This window comes from Schistocerca serialis, chromosome 6 (assembly GCF_023864345.2).
Source record: "Schistocerca serialis cubense isolate TAMUIC-IGC-003099 chromosome 6, iqSchSeri2.2, whole genome shotgun sequence".
Taxonomy (NCBI): Eukaryota; Metazoa; Arthropoda; class Insecta; order Orthoptera; family Acrididae; genus Schistocerca; species Schistocerca serialis.
In genome coordinates, this window is record NC_064643.1 from 149646314 (window position 1) to 149671234 (window position 24921).

Below are 24921 nucleotides of genomic sequence, written 5' to 3' on the forward strand. Positions count from 1 at the left end.
TATTATGACTGTGGCCCAACATTAGGAAAAAAAATATTACACAATTTATTTGTTTGCAGGTACATGTCTACAGTTATGTAACGAATTGAAATTCCTGCACCACACTATTGTAGCACACCGATAGAAGAAAACGCTGAAGGATATGGACACATTTTACAATACCGTGTACTGTTTACACTGAAGGAACAAGTCGAAGACAATGAATGTCAGCATGACAATGCACGCTATCACACAGCAACGTCTGTGAGGCAAGGATTCGCAAACAATAACGTTTCTGAAATGGATTGGCTTGCTCACACTCCAGACCTGAATATAATGGAACACCTTTGGGACGTGTTAGAACGTTGACTTCTTTCCAGACCCCTCCATTCAACTATTTGTGGTTTCGGCTATTCAAGCAATCGAGCTACTATTCTTCCACAATCAGACAGTTCAGTGAAAGTGTCTCTAGCAGAGTGCAAGCTGTCATAAAGGTGAAGGGTCGACACACACCATGTTAATGACCACTAACTGGTGTCCGGATATTTTTGATCAGATAGTGCAGATTACAGACTACTATTAGGTAGCCTCTACGACGTCAAGAAAACAATAATATTTTGGAAATATTATCTCTCTATTTCACTAAGGACTATCAGTATCTAAGCAATGACGATGTGTCACAAGTGGTAACGTATCGATTTTACCCACTAATTTCTTCATAGAAGCTCCAGAATGCATCATTTTATAAAAGAACGCGACGCTAATTTTCGACAGTGTTCCTGAGGATGATTCCAACAGAGTATTCCAAATAATGAACATTGAAGAAGTTTGAATAGGAAAAAGACACGTCTTATTCAGTTAGAATACATGGAGTACTCATAAATTTTTGGATGGCACGCGTAATTTTTAAATCATCTTCTATCCGTGTGCTACAGTAGTGTGGTGTGGGAATTTTGGTGCATTACATGACTGCAGACATGTACCTGCAAAAAAATAAAAAATTGTTTAACTTCCGATCGTAAGGCTATAGATGAATTTTAGGAAATTCGATGGAAGGGTTTGGACTTGAAGATACCTGGAGAACATTACCTGCCATCTTGGGTAGCGCTCGCGCTAAAGTGTGGGCTCAAGAACAACACAATGTTGTTATGAAACACTTACGCCTGGGACGCGTTAGTTCGAGCTATCTCTTCACAGCAAATATGTCTGCGCTCGACGATGTTGAAGTCGCATCTATAGAGACTGAGTTGCTTGGCTTGCAACACACGACAAAAACTATGAAGAACGGTCGAAACAAGTCGGAGATGCTTTTTATGAATATTTCAATGGATCAAGGGCTCTTTCATGGCAGCACAGATTCGTAAGCAACAACAACAAATTATAAACTGATCAAGTCAACTTTATAATTCATCATGCACACGTGCTGTTTTCTACGTATTTCTGTACTATAGCTATTTGCTACAAATGCCCTAAACAATTATGCTGACCGAAAACTTAAACCATCTTATGTGTGTACGGTGACAACTACTGATAGAAAAATAAACATCTACGCTCGCTAGGTACCTACCCCGATGACGTTTGTCAATTCTAAAAACTGCTATAAGTACAATAAACACATCTGCTTAGTGTTAACACACCATTATCTTCAGTTATGCCTGCTATTCTGGACAATCAGGTGTCTGAAGTTCCACGATCAATTAGAAATTTCATTTGTTCAAAGTATCACGTAGTGGTTTTTCTACATGTTCTAGACCACTTACTGATCTTACGTCATTTACGTTTTTCAGTTTTTCCTGAAGATTCGTTTGGAACGAATTAAATTTCTCTCCCGGTGTAGCATGTATACAATACACCGGATTCCGCAGCGCGACTCCTCATATGCCAGTGATAAAAAAATGTCTGTCACAAAATTTCGTCCGGCGAGTACATCCGGCAGAAAAAGGACATTAAAGAGTGGCAATCTGGCAACACTGCAACCATATGTACGGTAACTACCTCTGTCAGCACATATTAGTTATGCTGTACAGTTGGTGCGGTGGATAGGTCGATGGTCCGATCCTGGGTTGGGGCGCATTTTTTTATTTGCAAATTTTTTTCTGACATTTCGTACTGTAATACACACCGTTTCTTAGGTCACATGTTTTCTAAATTTGCAACATTTTGTAACGCTGAAAAATAAGAAATAGGCGGTTGAAACAAATGGCTTGTCATAGGACAGAGTAACTACAAAAACAATATCAATTTAGAGATGCTAAAGATGATAGCACAGTACTGTAACACAACATCTACTTGTCATTTCTATTACACACAATATGAGCGCTCAGATGTACCACATTAACAACCAGTGACAATAATAATGTCCATATTAATGACTGCATGGCCTCAGAACGACAGACGCTCAAAGCGACCTCCCTGTACGACCAAACAGCGCAACCAGCCGTGTCATACAGCTCTGGACCATTCGCAGCAAAGCTGCATGAACACGCGCTACCAATTCTTCCACCTTCGTCAGCGGAGTAGAGTACACGTGCTCCTTCAGGTGTCCCCACAGGAAGAAATCCGGGGGATTTATGTCAGGTAAACGCGGTGGCCGTACAACTGAACCTCCATGTCCAAGCCATTTGCCTGGAAATTTTGTCCAAAGACTGTCGCATATTAATCCTAGAGTGTGGATGTGGACCATCATGTTGGAACCATATCCTCTGGCAAACATGCAGTGGAACATCTTTCAGCGCATGAGGCAGATAGTTTGAGAGGGATGCGTGATACGTTCGCGCAATCAACTGGTCAGGCAACACGTAGGGACCCAAACACCTGTCACCCAATATTCCGGTCCAGACACTGATACCATAGCGAACTTGATATCCACAGTCGCGAGTGATGTGTGGGTTAACATCACACCAATGGTCGAGATCGTTGTAGTTTTTACTCTGATATGCGATGGCCAGGTCATCTGCATATGCATATCAGAGTAAAAACTACAACGACCTCGACGAAACACTGAATGCAGACCTTGAAGTCCTGAACACCTATTACTCCAAGTGGCACCTACTTCCCAACCCCAACAAAACAACCAGCACCATAATGCACCTCAAAAACAGAGAGACACACAGAAAATTACAGATCTTTTCGAATGGCCAAAGCATAAGACATGAGGATAAGCCTAAATATTTGGGAGTGAAACTAGACCGGACCCTAACGTACAGCTCACACCTCGAAGACACAAAGCAAAAACTAAAATCCCGCAATGCTATCCTTTCAAAACTGGCTGGAACAACATGGGGATGTGGAGCGAGCACTTTGAGAACTTCAGCACTCGCCCTCGTCTACAGTGTAGCTGAATACTGTTCACCAGTCTGGAGGAGAAGTGCACACGTATCTAAAGTGGATGTCCAGCTGAGGGAGACAATGCGAATAATCTCGGGAACACTCAGGGCCACCCCCTGTGCATGGCTTCCTGTACTAGCGAACATAGAGCCTCCAGAAATCAGGCGATCACAGCTAGCCCTAATAACCTACAGGAATATTATAGACAACCCGGACCTCCCTATCCACCTAGATCTGACACCGACAAACAGGCTTAAATCCAGATCACCCTTTTGGAAAATCGGTGAAGAACTACAAGCCTTTGAGCCGAGAACGGCCTGGAACGAAGTATGGTCGGCAAGTGAATTTAAGAACAAAAATTTAGTACACGATCCGAACAAGAAGATTGATGGCTTCAACCTACCAAGAAGAGTGTGGACAGCTCTAAACCGAGTCAGATTCAAAATGGTTCAAATGGCTCTGAGCACTATGGGACTCAACTGCTGTGCTCATAAGTCCCCTAGAACTTAGAACTACTTAAACCTAACTAACCTAAGGACATCACACACGTCCATGCCCGAGGCAGGATTCGAACCTGCGACCGTAGCGGTCGTGCGGTTCCAGACTGTAGCGCCTTTAACCGCTCGGCCACTCCGGCCGGCACCGAGTCAGAGCGAGTGTTGGGGATGTAAACACCTGATGAACAAGTGGGGCCTGGCAGACAGCGGTGTATGTGAGTGCGGTGAAATACAGACAATGGACCATCTACTCGTGTGCAAAGTGTATGGCTATGGTGGTGAACTCATGGACATTCATAGACTCAGTGACTCAGCCATAGAGTGGCTCAAAAACATACCTAATATAGTGTAGAATCATATTGTTTTCTTTTTTAGTATATAGTGATAAGAATATTGTAAATTATGCCTCTGTGATGCCGAACGAGTAAATAAATAACACCAATGGTGGGCGTTGTGCATATTGTAGACACCATCAAAAGTGAATGCTGCTTCATCCGACCTTATTACAGTCTTCACGAAGTCACTGTTGGCTTCTTGTTGTTGTTGGAACCATTCACAGCATTGCATCCGCTGATGGCGATCTGTAGGATGCAGGTGTTGCGTGAAAGCATAATGATAGGGATGCAGGTCATGTTCGTGCAGCACGTTAATGAATGTGCATTGCAAGACACGCAGCTGCCTTGCAACGCTACGTGTACTTCGCTGAGGTCCTTGGTGTGTGGCCTCCTGAACAGATTCCTCAGCAGCTGGAGTATGGCGAGTTCGTGGACGACCTCTGTCAGGCAATGGTGGAAGGAGAGAACATGACTCCTGAAGGCGCAGCTTTAGACGACGAAACACATTTTTTATCTGGATGGCGTCGACGAGGATATCTAGCAGCATATTCACGAACGGCAACACCAGCCCGGTTATCAGATGCACCAAGGACCAGAAGCATATCCACATATTCATCGTTTCTGTATGCCATACATCTGTCACACTGGATTAAATTATTACAATGAGAAAACTCGATACGTGTACGCATGGACATTGGAGTATGTCACGGACGCGTTACTCCGCTCGCAACTAGTTCCTGTCTGGTGGGCACCGCATACAGTATAAACACGCCGTCAGTCCTGCGCAGTGTTCCACATGACGCGCATTATCCCTCTGACAGATATTGTTCTGCATGATTCATCCCGACCCTGCTATATGCGAAATGTTCGGTTCAGAATTATACTGTTTCCCTAATGGTAATAGATGTGTGTTTCCATAGTTCCATCGATACAATAATAATAATAATAGCAATAATAATAATAACAATAATAATAATGAATTGATATATTAAACAGCATGCGCTTAGCAGACTCAATGTTGAAAGGCATAATTAGTGGGGCCATGGTGATAACACAAACAAATAGTATCCGAGTTTGGACATTATTCGCAAAGCACGTTGCTACTCCTGGTGGTAACGTAAGGCCCTCACGAAATGTACTGGACTTGAACGAGGCAAATCTACGGGGCGGTTGGAGGGGAATACAAAGAAAACAGGTTTCGCATCTAGTTGACGAAGTTATGCGAATAAATTCACGCCCACGACGTGGAAAGGGCTTCTTTCAAAACGACAAATCTTCCATTTCTAAGATTGTAGTTTTTAAGTGCAAATGTTTTCTAGAGGATCCGCTGCGATGACGATTAAGATGCCAGATACTGAACCATCTGTACTACATTTACCAAATAAAAAACATTTGTCTCAACCCCGGATCGAACCGTCGACCTCTTGCTTTGTTAACCCAAAAGCCTTCCCACTGCACCAACTGTAGAGCACAGCTAGTATCTGCAGACAGAAGTAGTTACTGTGGTGTCACCGCCAGACACCACACTAGCTAGGTGGTAGCTTTTAAATCGGCCGCGGTCCGGTAGTATACGTCGGACCAGCGTGTCGCCACTGTTAGTAATTGCAGACCGAGCGCCGCCACACGGCAGGTCTAGAGAGACTTCCTAGCACTCGCCCCAGTTGTACAGCCGACTTTGCTAGCGACGCTACACTGACAAATTACGCTCTCATTTGCCGAGACGATAGTTAGCATAGCCTTCAGCTAAGTCAATTGCTACGACCTAGCAAGGCGCCATTTATCCTTTGCTATGTATCTAATGAAGCATCTACAGTAACAAGACCAATGTTCACCAATTGTGGATTAAAGTTAAGTATTCCAGCAGCTACGTACTTTTCTTTATAGCATTCATTACGTATCCTGTTTCAGACCTCACGCCAGCCTGCGTGAGTTTAAGCGCGTGCCTTTCGGTTACCCGTCACTGTGGATTGGCTGTCTTACCAGTCCACAACAGTTACCATATGTGGTTACAGTGTTGCAGATTGCCACTCCTTAACGTCCTTTTTCTGCCGGATGTACTCGCCGGACGAAATTTTGTGAGAGACATTTTTTTATCGCTTGGATGTGTGGACTCGCGCTGCGAAGCACGAATGCGAGAATTTCGATTTACCCTGTATAATACTGTATGTTGCACTATGTGCTGAACGAGCGTCAGGATTTTTAGAATTTCGAAGCACTCTCCAGTATATTGCGCAAACCATCATTACCGGTCTCGAGCCGTCAATATTACTGTACAATGCACATTGTTGTGCATTAAATACTGAATGTGTGAAGGGCCCTTACTGTTCAGCACAGTTTTCAATGGGCAGCCACAAGTATGTGATTAGCCAGCTCAGGTTCTTTTCGTCAACCGAATTATTTAATAGTAGTTTCTGTGGCTGTTAAAGATTTCCAACATTTCTCATGGTAAACACACACACACACACACACACACACACACACACACACACACACACACACACACGACACGAAATTTTTTTCTATGAAAGTATTCCGTCGATATCGCTTTAGTTTCTCTAGTACATGGAAACACCGTGTCCTATAGAAATATCTATTCGTCAGTTCTGTCTCTAAAAAACGCCTTTGCTGTGGACACATCTCCGGACCTACAACCAGCCTAAACAATCGCTGGGTAAACAATTTTCAGACAATGGCGCTTGACGCTCCTTGTAACTCTTTGTCGGCTCCAGCTCTCTGCCATGCAAATTCCAGCCTTCGTTATCGATGTATAGCAGTCAGCATGGTTGCCCAAACCATGCGCCTGCTGCATTCGCTGAACGATTGTTGAGTCGTTCACACGTGTGATCTGCGGCCTGCGTTGCAAGACAGTTGCCTGCGAGCTGGTTTGGATAGCGCCATTTTGTCATGCACGACATACTTTAACAACGGCGGCAAGCGAACAGTTTATGAAGTTAGGCTTTTAGAAATGCTTCCGCCATTGGTTCAGGATTCAATGGTCGTACCCCTTTCGACGACAGATAAATGGATCCGTTTACGCATTACGACAATGGCGGCACTATTCCTCCTCCTACCCCCCCCCCCCTCCCCCCCTTCCTATATCCTCCGCTGTAGTGCTGCGACCTGCCGTTTTTGAGGTCTTATTGTACACTGATGTCGAACGTAGGCAGTGGTAACGTAATGTGACTGGACCAAATATTTTCGGCTGCGCTATCTCGACACGAGCTTAGTATTCGATACGGAATGATCTCTCTAAGCAGTGATCCTGCAATGTTGCATGTTGCTGCTCGCTAGTCACAGCAGAATTGTATATATGACTCAAAAGTGTAGCTACAGTAGGTTAGTGTGACAGTTCCAGGACTGCAAAAGAAAAAGAAACATTCTTTTACCCTTTGGTAGTAACTGCGGTGTCACAATAAATTCATTCAAAGTAGGAGTGTTCTGCTGATTGCTATCTGATGACAAATGTTCGGCGCATTCGAGGCGTAAAGATCTTCCTAAAGAGGAACTCAGGAAAACACCACTGTGATTATTAATACAATGTGGTTGTGATTGTTTTTAAATCTTGAACCCTGGTGCAAAGATGTAAGTAGCATTGTTTAAATAATTCAAAAAAGTGTATTAACAATTGATTCAAAGTATAAATGTAATACATTGTGCCATAAACCAAAATAGGTACATTTTGTGAAAATGAAAGCTGTTATAATGTGCAATGTATGTTGCATTCCTACAACCGACTCTTCATAATTTTCTTTTAAAACTTTTTGTGATTGGATTTCCTGTACTGAAGTGCCTTTTTTATTTATACTCACTCGTATCAGTTTATTCATGCTTGTAAAGCTATCTGATGTGTACGTATCATAAAAGTAGCTTCTAAGTACGTCACATTATTGAGTATTGTATAGCTTTTGTGATACGTTCAGTATGACCAAACAGTGGGCAAAAAAAAAAAAAAATATTTCTCATCAAGAGAGCTTAATAATTAATTGTCAAACAGAAGACATTGATGAAACGCCTTTACATTCAAGGATCTGTGATAGACTTCTGACGTCTCGGAAATGCAAATTGGAAAACGTTTGTAACTGAGACATAGGGTTATGACATCAGCGTATATAGTATAGCAGATAATGATATATTTACAGTAAACAGCAAGATGCTGTACCTTTGTGCAGTTCCATCGTGTTTTTGCACAACATTTGTACTTTATAATTCGAATCTGATCTGATGGTCTTCCATATCAAACTATACGAACATTATCAGTACTGAGCGGATTGTCTACGACTGACGTTTCAGCTAAACTAGGTATTTCAATGGTAAAGAGCCAGCCAGTTGCCTTGATGCATCTACATCGATAGCACTGCGATTATTCACGAGGCAGCGATTAATCAAGGAAATGGAATTCCTGGCCAACATGAACGCAGTACATTCGACTGCTTCTGATGCTCCTATGTCACGCCTCACTGTAAAGAGTCATGGCCGACATGCCGATGACGATCGTCTGAGAGAAAAGACATTCAATACAGGCGTGTGAAAATTATCAAAGCCTCAATCGGTGTGCTCATCTATCCCTAAGCGAAGAAGGAGTTTAATTAGGCTAATGCACACATTCAGGAAAGAAACTGAGGTATTATTCCATTTTAGTTTCTTTAGGAAGATAGCCTAGAAACGTTTGCTTTCACGAAAATACGTCAGGTACACTTATCAAATCAGAAAATCCTTAACTAATTCTTAACTGGTCTTTTACTAGTATTAACTACTTGTATTATACAATAATTTTACAACTTACTTATATGGAAACAAGTTTCTTTTACAAGATTACGGGAATTGATTTACAATGCGCATTGGTAAGATCACATATAAAACTTCAGAAGGTTTAAAAACTAAATCAAAGTACAGTAGACCAGAAATAGCATTAGCTCCAGGTTCCACCTGTTTTGGCAAAACCCAATTCTTTACATTTGAAGCTACACATGTAGTGAAACGTCTGCAGTGTTATTACTGTATTCTAATTTTATTTATTTCCTCTGGTTTTTTATACAACTATAGCGTTACGACATGAAATTAGGTCTACTCACATTTGTTACTGTTTCTGTAATGTTGGTTTTGCTTCATAGATTAATTTACATTAATGTACGATTAAACAATTATTATTCATTACGTTTTGGCAACCTGTCACCTGTAACAAAGTGACTGTTTCCAGCCTTCAGTTATAAATCAGTAAAAGCGGTTTTATTTATAATTTGGGATCTGTGAAAAAAAATTTCGTTGCTCACTTATTTTTTTGGCCACGGTTGTATACTCGATATCCTCTCTCTTGAAAATAAACTGTCAGATTATCTACATTACTGAAAAAAGAGGCAAAAATCAGAGTTTAAAGTTCCGTCGATGACGACCTCATAAGTTTTTTCTTCAGTCACACCCTTTCATCTCAGAGCAGCACTCAATTATTTGTTATATGTATTCAAATCTTCCTCTTTCTCTACGGCAAACAGTTTTTACGCTCTATAGCTCCCCCTAGTATTATGGAAGTTATTCGCAGATGGACCTCCTTCTTATCTATGTTTATCACATATCCCTTACCTCTCTGGTTCAGGAGAGTACCTCCTAGTTTCTTATCTTACCGGTACACATGACTTTCAACGTCACTCTATAGCACCATATCTCGAACGCTCCGACTATCTTGCTTTCCCGGCCTCCCCACGACCCATGAGTCACTTGTAGAAGGTGATGTGCTCCAAGCCTAATTTTTCAAAAATTTCTTCCTCAAATTAATACCTGTATTTTATACTAACACGACTTCTTTTAATGGGGTTTTCCGTTTTTGCTTATGCCAGTCTTCTTTTGATGCGCTTCTTGTTTCGTCCGCCAAGGCAGCGGAATTTCTTCACTTCATCTACTTGGTGGTCGAAAAATTTGGTGTTGAAAAGAAATTTCAAAACGATTTAGGAAAGATATCTGAATGGAGAGAAAAATGCAATTGACACTAAGTAACGAAAAGTGTGACGCCGTCCACATGAGTACTAAAAGGAATCCACTAAACTTCTGTTACAAGTTAAATCAGTCTAATCTAAATGCCGTAAAGTCAACTAAATACCTAGAAATTACATTCATGAACAACTTGCATTGGAAAGAACACACAGAACATGTTGTGGGAATGGCAAACAAAGACTGCGTTTTATTGGCAGAGCACTTGGAAAATTCAACAGATTTACTAAAGAGACTGCCTACACTACGCTTGTCCTTCCTCTTTTGGAGTACCCCTGTGCGGTCTGAGAGCCTTACCAGATAGGATGTCCGCCCCGGTAGCTGAGTGGTCAGCGTGACAGACTGTCAATCCTAAGGGCCCGGGTTCGATTCCCGGCTGGGCCGGAAATTTTCTGCGCTCAGGGACTGGGTGTTGTGTTGTCCTAATCATCATCATTTCATCCCCATCGACGCGCAGGTCGCCGAAGTGGCGTCAAATCGAAAGACCTGCACCAGGCGAACGGTCTACCCGACGGGAGGCCCTAGCCACACGACATTTCCATTTCCATACCAGATAGGATTAACGGAGTACGTCCTGGAAGTTCAAGGAAGAGCAGCACGTTTTGTATTACTGCGAAATAGGGGGGAGTGATTCACGGACATGATACACGATTTGGAATGGACACCATAAAAAGAAAGGCGTTTCTCGTTACGGCGGAAGCTTCTCATGATGTTTCAATCACCAACTTTCTCCTCCGAATGGGAAAGTATTTTGTTGACGCCGACCTACACAGAGAGGAACGATCAACAAAATAAGCGAAATCAGGTCTCGCACAGGAAGATATAGGTGTTCGTTTTTTCCCAGCACTGTTCGAGAGTGGAATAATAGAGAATTATTGTGAAGGTGGTTCGAAGAGTCCTCTGCACGCATTTAAATTTTATTTGCAGAGTATCCATGTTGATGGAGATGTTAAGTTTATAACTAATCTGATTTCTGGTACTTCTGATTACTCTTGTCTTTCTACGGTTTGCCCTTAGTCCATATTCGATACCCTTAAGACTGCTTATTCCTTTCAACAGTTTCTGTAATTGTTCTTCACTTTCACTGACAATAGCAATGTCATCAGCAAATCTTATCGTCGACACTCTTCCACCCTCCATTTTAATCCCACTTCTCAACCTTTCTTTTCTTCCCGTCATTTCTGCCTCGCGGGGTAGCCGCGTGGTCTTGGGCGCCTTGCCACGGTTCGCGCGGCTCCCCACGTCGGATGTTAGAGTCCTCCCTCGGGTATGGGTGTGTGTGCCGTTCTTAGCGTATGTTAGTTTAAGATCAAGTAGTGTGTAAGCCTAAGGATCGATGACCTCAGCAGTTGGTCCCATAGGAACTTACCACCACCACCATCGCCGCCGCCGCCGCCGCCGCCGCCGCCGCCGCCGCCGCCACCGTCATTTCTCCTTCGTCCTACAGATTGTCTTGCACCCGTTTTAATCCGAAACCTTCATTCTTGGACTTCAATTTTTATTTCTCCGTCTTCGTTTTTGTACGTATTGTATATTACCCGTCTTTCCAGTCCTACACCTAGTTTCTGTTAATTTCGAGCATTCTGCACCATTTAATTTTGCCCAACGCTTTTTATTGGTGGAGGGATCCTTTGAATGTGTCTTGATTTTTCTTAAGTCATGCTTCCACTACTTATAGCATCGTCAAAGGTGGCACTCTGGTGCCTTTAGTTTTGCCAAAGCCAAATTGATCGTCACGTAAGAGATTCACAATTTTCTTTTCTATTGTTCTGTGTTTTTTTTCTTTTTTTTAGTCAGAAACTTGGATGCATATGCATGAGTTCTTAAGCTGACTGTGCGATATTTCTCCCGCTTACTTTGCATGAGGAAGGATAGGGGAGACAGGGCTGCAACAACGGATTCCTGGCACCCACCTCAACCGATTCGTAGAAATCATTAGAAACTTACCTTGACGGCAGGACGGAAAACTGAACTCCATCTCTCCATGAGGCGAGTCTAGTGAATCACCACTCCGTCACCTCATTAGATACGAACAATGAAAGAGGCTGCGTCTTACGTGTATCTGTTTTGCACCGCTCACTATGTGTACATATGTAAAGAGTGAACGTAAAGTAGCACGTGACATACCGGATCGCCCTCTTAAGAACAGTCAGGTACATTTTCTCTGGCGTTTTGGCAGATACTTGAAATTTCGTTTCTGCGATGTGTAGCTGGAGTCAGCCCGGACAAATACCGCTCACGACATCTTTAATGCGACGTCCAGAGACGGCGGAAGGCGTCGATTTTTTCCCATGACAACAAAACGAATTTTAAAGCGGAATTTCTTGTGTCTGTTCAGCAGAGAGGCCCCAAATTAGTCTACGGTGTTATTCGTTTTAGAAATATGTATTAACAGGGATACTGAAACACAAAAAATGACAAGTACTCCAACTGCGACTGAGCAACGTTGTTGCATGGCGGAAGCAGACAGCGCGGGCCAAGGCAGTGCTGTCGTTGCCAAAGTACTTGCTACTCTCCGTGTTTTACTATCCCCTGTCAATAACATTGCTAAAACTAAAATCGCACCAAACCCGCTTTAAAAGTCATTTTGTTTGTAAAGGGAAGAAAAACGACACTTCCCGTTAACTCTAGGCGTCACATGAAAGACGTGGTGAGAAGTACTTGTCTGGGCAGGCTCCAGCTGAATACTGTAAAAACAAAACTGCTGCTGTCTGCCAAAACACCAAAGCAAATGCTTCTGACGATTCTTAGGAGAGACATGCTCTAGAATTGTGATCTTCGGGTCGGACTATCGAAGCAGGTAGATACGAAAGACACACGTTAGTGAACAAAGAGTTGATAAAGTTTACGGTTGCTGACGCGGTTTCTTTGGTATACAGTAGTGAATACACAGGCAAGTGTAAATCAGTCAGAGAGAACATCCAGTAATTTTGCATCAAGAATGACGGCTGAGGTTAATTGTTTCACTTTAGTGCTAGGTGTCTCTCTCACAGCCGTTAGATTAGACTCCGACCCACACGTTCGTTTCTACTGGCTTTAATTGATTGTAGCCGTCATTCAGCGTCGTTCGCATCCTTTAGGATCAATAGCAACCATGGGACACTACAACTTCGAAGAAGTCATCGACTTACTAGGACACAGAGAAGCAACTACACTTCTACATACGCTAATTTTTAATGTTGTTGTGCGACATTTTGAAGCAGAATGAAATAAAAAATACTTTATATTGTCGACCTGATCCCATGTCTTTCGGGAAGTATCTCTTGGTTGTAAGGCGAATGCCGAAAAATGGAAGCCCCACCGAGATATTCACGACTGAGAGTAATTCGGTCCCATAACCAGCTCAGCTGGTAGTTGACTGGAAAGTCCCGAACTCCGTTTTAGCCGGTTCCAAGCCCAGATGGGAAGGGAAGAGGGGGGGGGGGGGGGACTAACACGTCGTTAGGAAAACTTGGTTCATCTCGCTCCGGGTAATAGCACCTCGTAAAGGGCCCTTGTCAGGGCTGCGACAAAGACCTCAACGGCTGCGATAGCGGGTGGGACTCCGTTATGGCGAAACTGGCGGAAGAAGCAAACCTACCAAGTTTAGAAAAAGGGCTTGAATCTGGGGAGATGAGACTCAGAGGCTGTGGACAAAGCAACAGATATAGAAGAGGGTAGCATCTAACAAAAGGTGAGCAGTCTCGGAGGACAGACATATTGTCTGTAGGGGTAGGTATTGATTAAGCACTCAATTAGCAATCTATGGTTTCTGGACATGTAACTGAGAACTAGTTTCATAGTAATTATGCAAAAATTTGAAGAATGGATTTGTTGTTCATAAAGTGGACCGTTATTGTACAGCTTCTAGTAATTTCCTAATAAACAGTGAGTGGAATCCCTTTTAAAGAAACAAGTACAAAATTTAATTATTTATACAATACCAATCCATCGCTAACAGTTTATTACAGTTTCATGATAAAGGATTCACTAGTTACGTGCTGTTTTTTGTGCAGAGGACAACAACTTTAAAAGATTGCAGGTTGGTGAACATTACTTAGAACAAGCATTCTACACAGGGCTGTTGAAGCAACGGGGCACCTCGCGTGTACTGCAGTCTTAGTACAAAAGAGATCAGTGACACGTCATATGTCGTAACACAGACGAGGCATGAAGGAAGGAATTTTTCGAGGGAGCAGATTTATCGTACACACGTAAAATCACCCTTCGCTAACTCTTCTTTCTTTCTCACTTGCAATAAGTATTCAGAGCTATGACAGGAACTATCATTCGAAAAAAAGCTAGTAAACATGGTTTCTAAGGCGCACACCTTAACACGTATGAGCGTTTGTTCAGTGTAAGAGAAATCTTTCACAATAGCGACGATGAACAAGTGCTCATGGCTCTTGAAGGTATACGTTTTAGAGCACACGTTTAGTTGACTGTTTTGTTTGAATGATCATTTCTGCCATATCCCCGAATATTGGCCATTCCTCCGGGGACATCCTGTACAGGAAATGGATGTTTATTTAGAAAGATAAAGATATGAGAACGTTACTCTTTCTGCAGAGTTAAGAACAAAGTTCGTTAGTTTTTTCCAGGAGATTTACAGCAACGAGCCGCACTTTTTCTTTTTTTTTTTTTGCACCAAACATTATTTTACTATGGTTTAGCTAACATAATTAAACCAATACGCACAAATCAATTTAAATAAACTTTCTATCACTCTTAGTTAGAGTTAGTGCGCCAGAAACGTTGCAAGTCTTAGGGGCGGATGCAACACGGAGTACTCACTTGGCTGGGTTCACATGGATGTTTTGGAAGCGGAGTGTTCATTTAAATGATGTGTTAAAACTTCTGCCCATTTTCCTGAACGCACCACGTAGTGGCTGACGGAGATCTTCGACTAGGATATCTCATGGCAGAAATGCTGACTGCTTCACTGACATCGCTTGGGAATTGGCTGACCATCAGCAACACGTAAACGTATTCGTTGGTTGTGTATACCATGTTTCTTCCACTTGAATTTCAGTGCAAGACAAAACCTCGTTTTCTTGTGCTTCTCTATCTGCCTTAAACACGGGAATGTAAGGATACATCCTAGAAACTAAACTAGACGACTTTAAAGTAGAGCATATCAGAATGTTGTCGCTCCTTGACACCAGCAGCAAGATGTCTCAGCCACATACCTTAACATTTTTGAAAGAAATTGTTGGAACGGATCATATGGCAAAAAATATTACGTTCTCTTGGAAATGCTGCCTTTCCATGTATTTACCTACGTAAATAAGTACTGCTTTCAGTTATTATTTTGTAAGTCAGAGAGAGAAACATGTTATGTGATCCACCCTGCAAACGTAACTGACGTGTAATCTGGGCTTCACACACGTCCACTTAATTGGAAGACGAAATCAGCCAATCGTGAGTAAATTAACGCTCCTGGTAAATAAACACGTCCAAGGTAATAGACGGACTTTTCTTTTAAATAACTTCAACTGTGCAACCCAAAACGCAATGGTTCAAATGGCTCTGACCACTATGGGACTTTACATCTGAGGTAATCAGTCCGCTAGAAATTAGAACTATTTAAACATAACTAACCTAAGGACATCACACACATCCATGCCCGAGGCAGGATTCGAACCTGCGACCGTAGCAGTCACGCAGTTCCGGACTGAAGTGCCTAGAACCGCACGGCCACCGCGGCCGGCTGAAGCAACATTCGAAAATGTTTTGGCGTTATGGTCAGTCTTAAATGGAGGCAATTTGTTCGCAGAAGAGTCAACCCACGACTTTCTACAGGACATCAAAATTCAAACGGCCATTTGAGTTCTCCTATGGGAGCTACTGCAAACGCATGACTACAGTGTTTTGTGTGTCCGATCAGTGAAAGTCCCGCGTTATTTTGCGTCAAATATTGATTTATCTAAGAGGGACTAGAGGAGAGCGCTGTTCAGCCGGTTGTTAAGACATATTCTGTGGCGAACCAGACCTGTTGTCGGCGACAAGTTATGTAAGTACTCTTATGAATTAAAAAACATGATAAATAGGAATAATTGAAACAGAACATAGTGACTAGTTAAAATCAGACAACAAAACCTGCTTCCGCAAGTGTCTTTTTCTTCTTTTAGCTTCTCTTATACAGCTTTCTTTTCCTATTCTAGAAAGCACTACAGCCGGCAGAAGACTGATTAATCGGTACCCCATTTCGAATGCGAGGCAGAACTTGGTTTAATTTCACTGCGTACAGTGGATTGTAACTATTCTGTGCATGAGATGTTGAAACAGACAAATTATGCATAAATTTTGTGAACAAAGAGTCTGCCGGCCGCGGTGGTCTAGCGGTTCTAGGCGCGCAGTCCGGAACCGCGCGGCTGCTAAGGTCGCAGGTTCGAATCCTGCCTCGGGCATGGATGTGTGTGATGTCCTTAGGTTAGTTAGGTTTAAGTAGTTCTAAGTTCTAGGGGACTGATGACCACAGATGTTGAGTCCCATAGTGCTCAGAGCCATTTTTTTGAACAAAGAGTCTTACGGGGCATTTCTGAAATATTATCACAGACTCACGGTTTAAAGACTTAAGTGTATTAAAAGAAACTGCTGGAACAGATCAGCAGCAAATTAAAAAAAAATGGGAGGAATTATTTGAACTTCCTGATTTCTGATGTGTTCACGAGGGGTCGTGTATTTCACGGTCTAAATTTGTCCAGCGAGTCTGTAGTTGCATCATTTGGAGCACGCTAATGATGATCCATTCCAAGACTGCAAACTGTTGTTAGTAAATAGATTTTTGTCTTACGTACATGTTGGTTTTAGGAAATCCTTAACGGCTGTCGATCATCGGCTATGAAAGCTCCTTTATTTTCTGAAAACGTTTCAAAAGAAAATGTTTGGTCCCAAGGATGCGTTACCAGCTTTTTCTCTTTTCTGCATGTGCATATTTTTACCAGCCCACACCACCACACAACTATGATCTACTTCTAGATAGTAATATGAGTAATAGCATTTTTTCCTATCTAGATGCATTGTTAAAAAAGTTTTCATTTCTGTTAATCAAGAAATTAAGGAGCAAAAATTCCTCTCGTATGACTCATTTTGTGAGCGAATCAGGAACTATGGTTAAAATCAACATTGTTCAGTAACAACCGTTAATGCAACTGTGCTTTTACATCTGAGCAGACTCTAAATCAACAAATGCTCGTTTAGCTGGTGGTGCTGTTGAGCCTCGTATTTGAACTTCGTGTTCGTCATCTCTGACAAGCCATGACGGTCGAAACGTGCGTTGCAGTGATGCGGGAGCAAGTTTCAAAAGGAAAAGGAAGATTAGAACTTAACTCACATCGAGGTCATTAAGACGGTTTGAGTTTCGTCAGGCGCATGTAACACAGGTGCACGAAGAGCCGTCGAGAAACTACAGTCGTTTGGCTTCCGTTTGGTGCTGTTGCTGCCACCTCAAACAACGTTAACCGAGTTTTTATGAGTACATATAGGGTGACAATTATGGAACTATACGAAATAAAATCGTAGTAACTTCTGAACGGTTTGCGTTAGGACGTTCAAACTGTACGGTTGTCCGCGGAGCATGATGGGAATTAGTATGGTTTGGTTTAGCGACGAAGCCCACTTTCATTTGGATGGGTTCGTCAATAAGCAAAACTGGTTCATTTGGGGTGACTCAGAATCTGCATTTCGTGATCGAGAAGTCTCTTTACCCTCAACTGGTGACTGTGTAGTGTGCAAAATCCAGTCACGGAATATTCGGTGAGGTATTCCTTGATGACACGGTGACTACCGAACGGTACGTGAAGCTTTGGAAGATGATTTCATCCACATTGACCAAAGTGATCCTGATTTCGACAAGATGCGGTTCGTGCGAGACGGAGCTCGACCCCATCTAAGCAGGAGACTGTTTGATGCCCTGAAGGAGCACTTTGGAGACCGCAATCTGGCTCTGGGTTACTCAGAGGCAACTGGCATATGCCGCCACATTCTCCGGGTCTGACCACATGCGACTCCTGTTAGTGGGGCTATATTTAAAGACAAGGTGTGCAGAAACAACCCAAACACCTTCGCTAAGCTGGAATCAGCCACTCAGGAGGTCATCTACAGCATCAATGTTCCGACACTTTAGCGTGTCATGCAGAATTTCGCTATACCACACATCATCGGCAATGGTGGCAGGTGTGTCGAATATCTGAAGTGACGTTTACATGCTGAGTAAAGTGTGTACATGCCGTAGTTTGTGACTAATTTACATTTTTTTTCATGTAGTTCAATATTTGTCACCCTGTATCTTCGTCGTATCACATTCACGAGACAACAGACTAAGTGTAAATAACGTAGTGTCCTTGCATACTCTGAAGACGACCTTCGACGATAAAGCAGTAAGAAAATATTTTTCCCGTAAAAATGATTGTAATTGAAAAGAATTTCACAGCTTTAATACTTCGTAGCGTCATTACTGGGACTGTATTATTTTCTCTTGGTGGCAATTTCATGGGCAGCCTCTGGTACATATTGCCACAGTGTTCTCTTAGAACAGAGGCATAAGAAAGTGGAGGGGGAGGGGGTTTGTTTTGTACCGAGCGACGGAGAAAACAGCGCGGCCAGTAATTCTCCGTAACGAGGTACGGCGCAAAGTAAGGAAGCACCAGGGGAGTGGAAACAGGAAGCAGCAAAAGTTTTTATGCAGCGCAGTAGCACTGCTCTTTCCTCGCTTAATTTGCCGGGCCGTTCTCAGACTGTGGCTTCGGGTTGGCAGCTTTAATCGTACACCGGAGCGAAATTATTACTTTTGCTGGAGGATGCTGGATAACTCTTTACAGCATTGGTGTTAGATGTAGTTGGGAGGTGAGAAATGTGACACATTGATGTTTCCCCCTCTCTGTATTGGAAACAGGAGAACGAGAAATGTTAGAGTTACCATTTAGCGAAAAATTTGAAATCTTTTTCAGTGACTGGTATTACTTTCAGCTTAACGGAGTGAAAAAACGAAGTAAGAGATACAGAGCGAACCACAACGTACAATATACGTCTTTTGGGTATTCACTTGTTAGATTTCTAGAAGCTGGAAGACAGTAAACTCTACGGCGAAGAGGAAAAAATAGTTTAAATTTTTTAACTGAGCTATATTTTTAAAATTAGAAAATGGAAAGGCAAGACTGCATCACTCCAAAGAAAATTCGCCTCTAGCTTCCACGAGTACTGCCATTCTATCTGTGATCACATTGGCAGTTTTCAGCAACCGAAGAAATCTGCCAAGCGATTTATATAAGATAATTACGCTCTTAAATGGTAACAGCGAAGCGAAATCTTTTGAAGACACTGAACATTCCATTAAATACAGGAAAAGGCAGGAACTGTAGACGATTACCGCAAAAAAAGAACACGACGAACCCAACACACAGAGTTGCCTATGATAAGTACTACTTGCGATGCTCCTCCAAGCAGAAAGAAATTTTTCAAATTTGCAACTCATTGTCTGACTATGAAACATGAATACATGAATGGCAGAAGTACACTACGTGGTTAAAAGTATCCGGACACCTGGCTGAAAATGACTTACAAGTTCGTGGCGTCTTCCATTGGCAATGCTGGAATTCAATACGGTGCTGGCCCACCCTTGGCCTTGATGACAGCTTCCACTCTCGCAGGCATACGTTCAATCAGGTGCTGGAAGGTTTCTTGGGGAATGTCAGCCGAATCTTCACGGAGTCCTGCACTGAGGAGAGGTATCGATGTTAGTCGGTGAGGCCTGGCACGAATTCGGCGTTCCAAAACGTCCCAAAGGTGTCATATAGGATTCAGTTCAGGACTCTGGTGCAACCCAGTCCATTACAGGGATGTTATTGTCGTGCAACCACTTCACCACAGGCCGTGCATTATGAACAGGTGCTCGATGGTGTTGAAAGATGTAATCGCCATCCCAGAATTTCTCTTCAACAGTGGGAAGCTAGAAGACGCTTAAAACATCAATGTAGGCCTGGGCTGTGATAGTGCCACGCAAAAAAAAACAACCAAAAAAAAGGGGTGCACGCCCCTCCACGAAAACCACAAAAACACGGCCACACACCATAGCCTCCGAATGTTCCTGTTGGGACTACACACGCTGGCAGATGACGTTCACCGGGAATTCTCCATACCCAGTCCCTGCCATCGGATCGCCACATCGTGTACCGTGATTCTTCACTCCATACCACGTTTTTACACAGTTCAGTCGTCCAATGTTTACGCACCTTACACTGAGCGAGGCGTCGTTTGGCATCTACGGGCGTGAAGTGTGCCTTATGGGCAGTCGCTCGACCATGAAATCCAAGTTTCCTCACCTCCCACCTCCCGTAGCACTTGCAGTTTGGAACTCCTGTGTGATGGTCTGGATAGATGTCTGCCTAATACACATTACGACCCCCTTCAACTGTCGGCGGTCTCTGTCAGTCAACAGACGAGGTCGGCCTGTACGCTTTTGTACTGTACGTGTCCCTTCACGTTTCCACTTCACTAACACATCGGAAACAGTGGAGATAGTGATGTTTAGGAGTGTGGAAATCTTGCGTACAGATGTAGGACACACAATCAGCCGACCACGTTCGACGTCCGGAAGTTCCACGGAGCGCCCCATTCTGCTCTTCCACGATGTCTAATGACTACTGAGGTCGCTTATAAGGAGTACCTGGCAGTAGGTGGCAACACGATGCACCTAATATGAAAAACGTATGTTTTTGTGGCTGTCAGGATACTTTTGATCACATAGTGTAGGTCTTTGAAAAACATCTACGCTATATTCTCCAGATTTCGCATGCCGTGAAGTTCATGTGCAACGAATACCATTCTGTTTTATGGCTAAAAGAAACATAAGTGGTGAAAAGCTGGGAATGGGAGTAAAGCGTATGTGAAACACTATGTTAAGCGTTTATTTCAATGATCAAATTGACTTTCTAATAAACGGTCTTTTAGAATGTGAAAAATAAATATGATTCAAATTTTTTTAGTATCCGTACTTGAATTAAGTTAACTCATGTGTCCGCCTGACAAAGGACATACAATTACACAGCACGGTAGTGATATTTTATTTATTGTACTAATTATACTTACATTATCGTTCAAATAACTTACGGGAATGCAGCCGCTTTAATCCCCGACAACTGCTGATACTTTGTTAGAATGAACACACCGCAGTTTTCAGTACCCAAACGTAATCAGAGGCCATCATGGCGACACCGTGATGATACGGGATAAGACTAGCAAAAAGAACAAGTTGCTGTAATGTGCACCATTCAAATCGAGTGGACGAAACTTTTTCTTATTTCCTTGGAATGATTAGTCTTCTGATTATTTCGAAGCCGCATGTACAGTGTGAGATGTAACTGTCATACGGCAGTAAAACTTGATAGATATGATAATATGTTACTGCGGTAACGATTTACAATGTAGAAAAATTAGTTCCGATTTTGGCCACCAGGTGCATATGTGGCGCTGTGAATACAAAAAGGACGTATAGAAGTGTTTCCGTGTGTAATGGATTAGGAACTGGGTGTGGGCAGGAAAGCTCCAAAAAGTGAGAAATATTGATTTTATTACTAACCGCTGCTTACACAGTTTGTCCAGTATGAGCTCCGGAGACGTCGATGAGATGCTGCATCCGTAAAACGACGTTATCGAAAGTTGCTCGGAGCAGTTCGGATGAACTATGAGCAACGTGTTCCTCTACACTGGCTTTCAGATTAGGTGGAGACTGAACGATCCACGGTGAAAGTGTTTCTTTTTTTTTTTTTTAAATCCCCAGATCCAGAAACGACATTGATTCAGGTGAAGCTATCTTGCATGTGGTTCCGCACAGAGATCGCACTGCCAGACAAAAGCGACCAACGTGAATCGATACCACAGATGTTAGCGAGGGCTCCCTGCAATCCGCAACGAAGCGTGGTAGTCGCTCCAGATGACGACGCCTCCACTCTCGGGACATCCATGCCCTCAAACTTACAGTACAGTACAGAGCTAGCGAGAGTTCTCAGCTGGAGATAACACGTTCGTGGAACGGTCATTAAGCAGGTCTTTCATTCGACGAGCGACATGAGGCGCTGAACTATCTTACGTGAAAACAGTGGTCTCTCTACAGCTGCCCTCTTGCAAAGCAGTAGTCACATGCTGTACAAGGACGACTCGACAACAAGCATACGTCACGGTACACTTGACAGGCGCTCTGGGCTTATTCTCTTCAAAGAGCAATGGACTAATCCACACCATACAGTTACATACTGCGAGTGCAATGGCTCTTCTTCATACACGCAGTTTAACCGTATCTCAGATTAAACAGTTCTCTGTATTCACTGTGTCTTGCCGTAAAATGTGTCTTGTCACTCCATAGAATATTATGAAGACGAAGGCTAACCGGCTGATGAGCTCCTTCAGTGCAGATGCACACGAATTGCCTGAACTCATACGAGACTCGGTGGACTGTCTGCCACGAATAATGGGTATAACGACAGGGGCACTACGAATGTAGTGTGTGGACTACAAGCTGAGAATGTGGGTCTCACAGGGAGGGTGCCGCCGATAAATCCCTGTAGTCGCACTATCTTCTGTGTCCTCGCTGGCTCAGATGGACAGAGCGCCTGCCATGTAAGCAGGATATCCCGGGTTCGATTCCCGGTCGGGGCACACATTTTCAACTGTCTCCGTTGATGTATATCAACGCCCGTCAGCAGCTAATGTTATTGATTTAATTGTAACTTCACCAAAGAATATTTCCCGGCCACATGTCATCAACTTCGATCCGTGCGAGAAACCGAAGAGCTAGTTCAGAATGTTGCTGCGGATTATGTGGTTTCAGCTACTGCACCATCTGGATCCTGTACGGGTACCAGTGTAAAGCAGACCGCAAAACTTTCCGTACTGTTGACCATGAGATGGACAATTCTCGTGATACTGCACGAGCACTAACACTGTCGGTACACGTGCTTCGTGGTCAGTTGCAGTAAAAGCAACTCGTCAGTAACTTCCACCGGTATACGACTTCTTCCACTTCCAGGTGTTACACCAAGCTCAACCTGCGTTTTCGAATTTCGTTATCGTCTTGTTTAAACCATATAATGATATCAGGCGTCTCGTCAAACCTTTCAGCCGTCGCTACTCTCTGCAATTGGTGCGTTCACATAAAACACACTAACAGAGCACCGTCCTAATTGGCTTGGGTTGTTTGAGGGAAGAGACCAAACAGCGAGGTCATCGGTCTCATCCGATTAGGGAAGCATGGGGAAGGAAGTCGGCCGTGCCCTTTCAAAGGAACCATCCCGGCATTTGCCTGGAACGATTTAGGGAAATCACGGAAAACCTAAATCAGGAAGGCCGGACGCGGGATTGAACCGTCGTCCGTCCTAATTCTCGACAGCCATACTGTTCACTCGCGTTATGAGTTGCCAAATGTCATACTGTCACACAGACATTGTACAGCGGCAGATTTGCACATGGGGGCCAAAACTGGAACTAATGATGGTTTCCAGCATATAGGGGGTTCCCTGTTTATGTATTAGCGTATATAACATGTTTCGCTGCCATACAATAATTACAACCGTCACTGGACGTGCATGAATAGCTGCAATTTATTTAGATCCAGCCTGTGTATTGCTGGATGTATTTCAATCTCCGTCTTCCCCTACACTCTTTACCCACTACAGGAAACATGTCATACTAGTTGATCATCTACTATTGTATCCCACAATCTGATAGAGATCCATAACAGGTAATCGGAAACGTACGTGGCTTACGAAATTTCGTACGGATATTGGTATTACTGAAATAGGCCTCAATCGTGAATAATGTAAACCGTGCACGCCTGCTTAGCTAGGCGGTAACGTGCTCGCCTCCCACGGAAGCCGGTCCGGGTTCGATTCCCGGCTACGGTTGGAGGTTTTCTCCGCTAGGGGACTGGGTGTTGTGTTGTCCTCATCATCATTTCATCCTCATCGCCGGCGCCCAAGTCGCCCAATGGAGTCGACTGAAATAAGACTTGCACTTGGCGGCCGAACTTCCCCGGATGGGGCTCCAGACCAACGATACCATACGCTCATTTCATTTCAATGTAAACCGTAGTTTCGCAGTCAGGATGAGGTCCTGCGACACATATGAATGTCAAAGCACTGTGGTGCATATCCGGCCGCACAGGCACGTGGTTGACAACACACCCGGCCTGCTAGCAACTCATAGATTTCCACCATCATGTAGCAACACTCCTGTGCGAAAGCATCGATGCAGCGTTGCACCAATCGCTCGTGAAAACCTTCGCCGACAGCAAAAAACCCACTGCGGTGGCTCTATAAATTCGCTGTCTCGATGACCCACCAGGCATCCATTTTGTTCCCAGTACACTGCACACTGTCCACATCATCACCTAACGAAATTTCAATGAAATCCATCACGATATATAACCGTCCTACCGACCATAGGTCCACCACATCCATCCCCTCTCATCAGTGCTCCCTATTCCTTTCTGTCACAATCTTTCCTAGCCACCATCTTTCACCACCTTCCCCTTCCTTCTCTATCTATCACTATCCCTCCACCCCGCTCCCTTCATATTATGGATTTACCGGGACTGCCAACTACACCATCTTTCCTGTTTATCCAATGTCCACTCCATCACTCCCGCAGGACCCATCAGTCCTCCATAGTTCTAAAATCCTAACTTTTCCCCTCCAACAACAGACCATTTTGCCCAGGACAAGTCCTTCAAGTCTGAATGACAGTGCAGTGCTTCATTGTTAAGATCAGTTTTCAAATCTTGTTTTAGATAGTTCAATTAGTTCCTTAAGGGGGACATTGGATTTTGT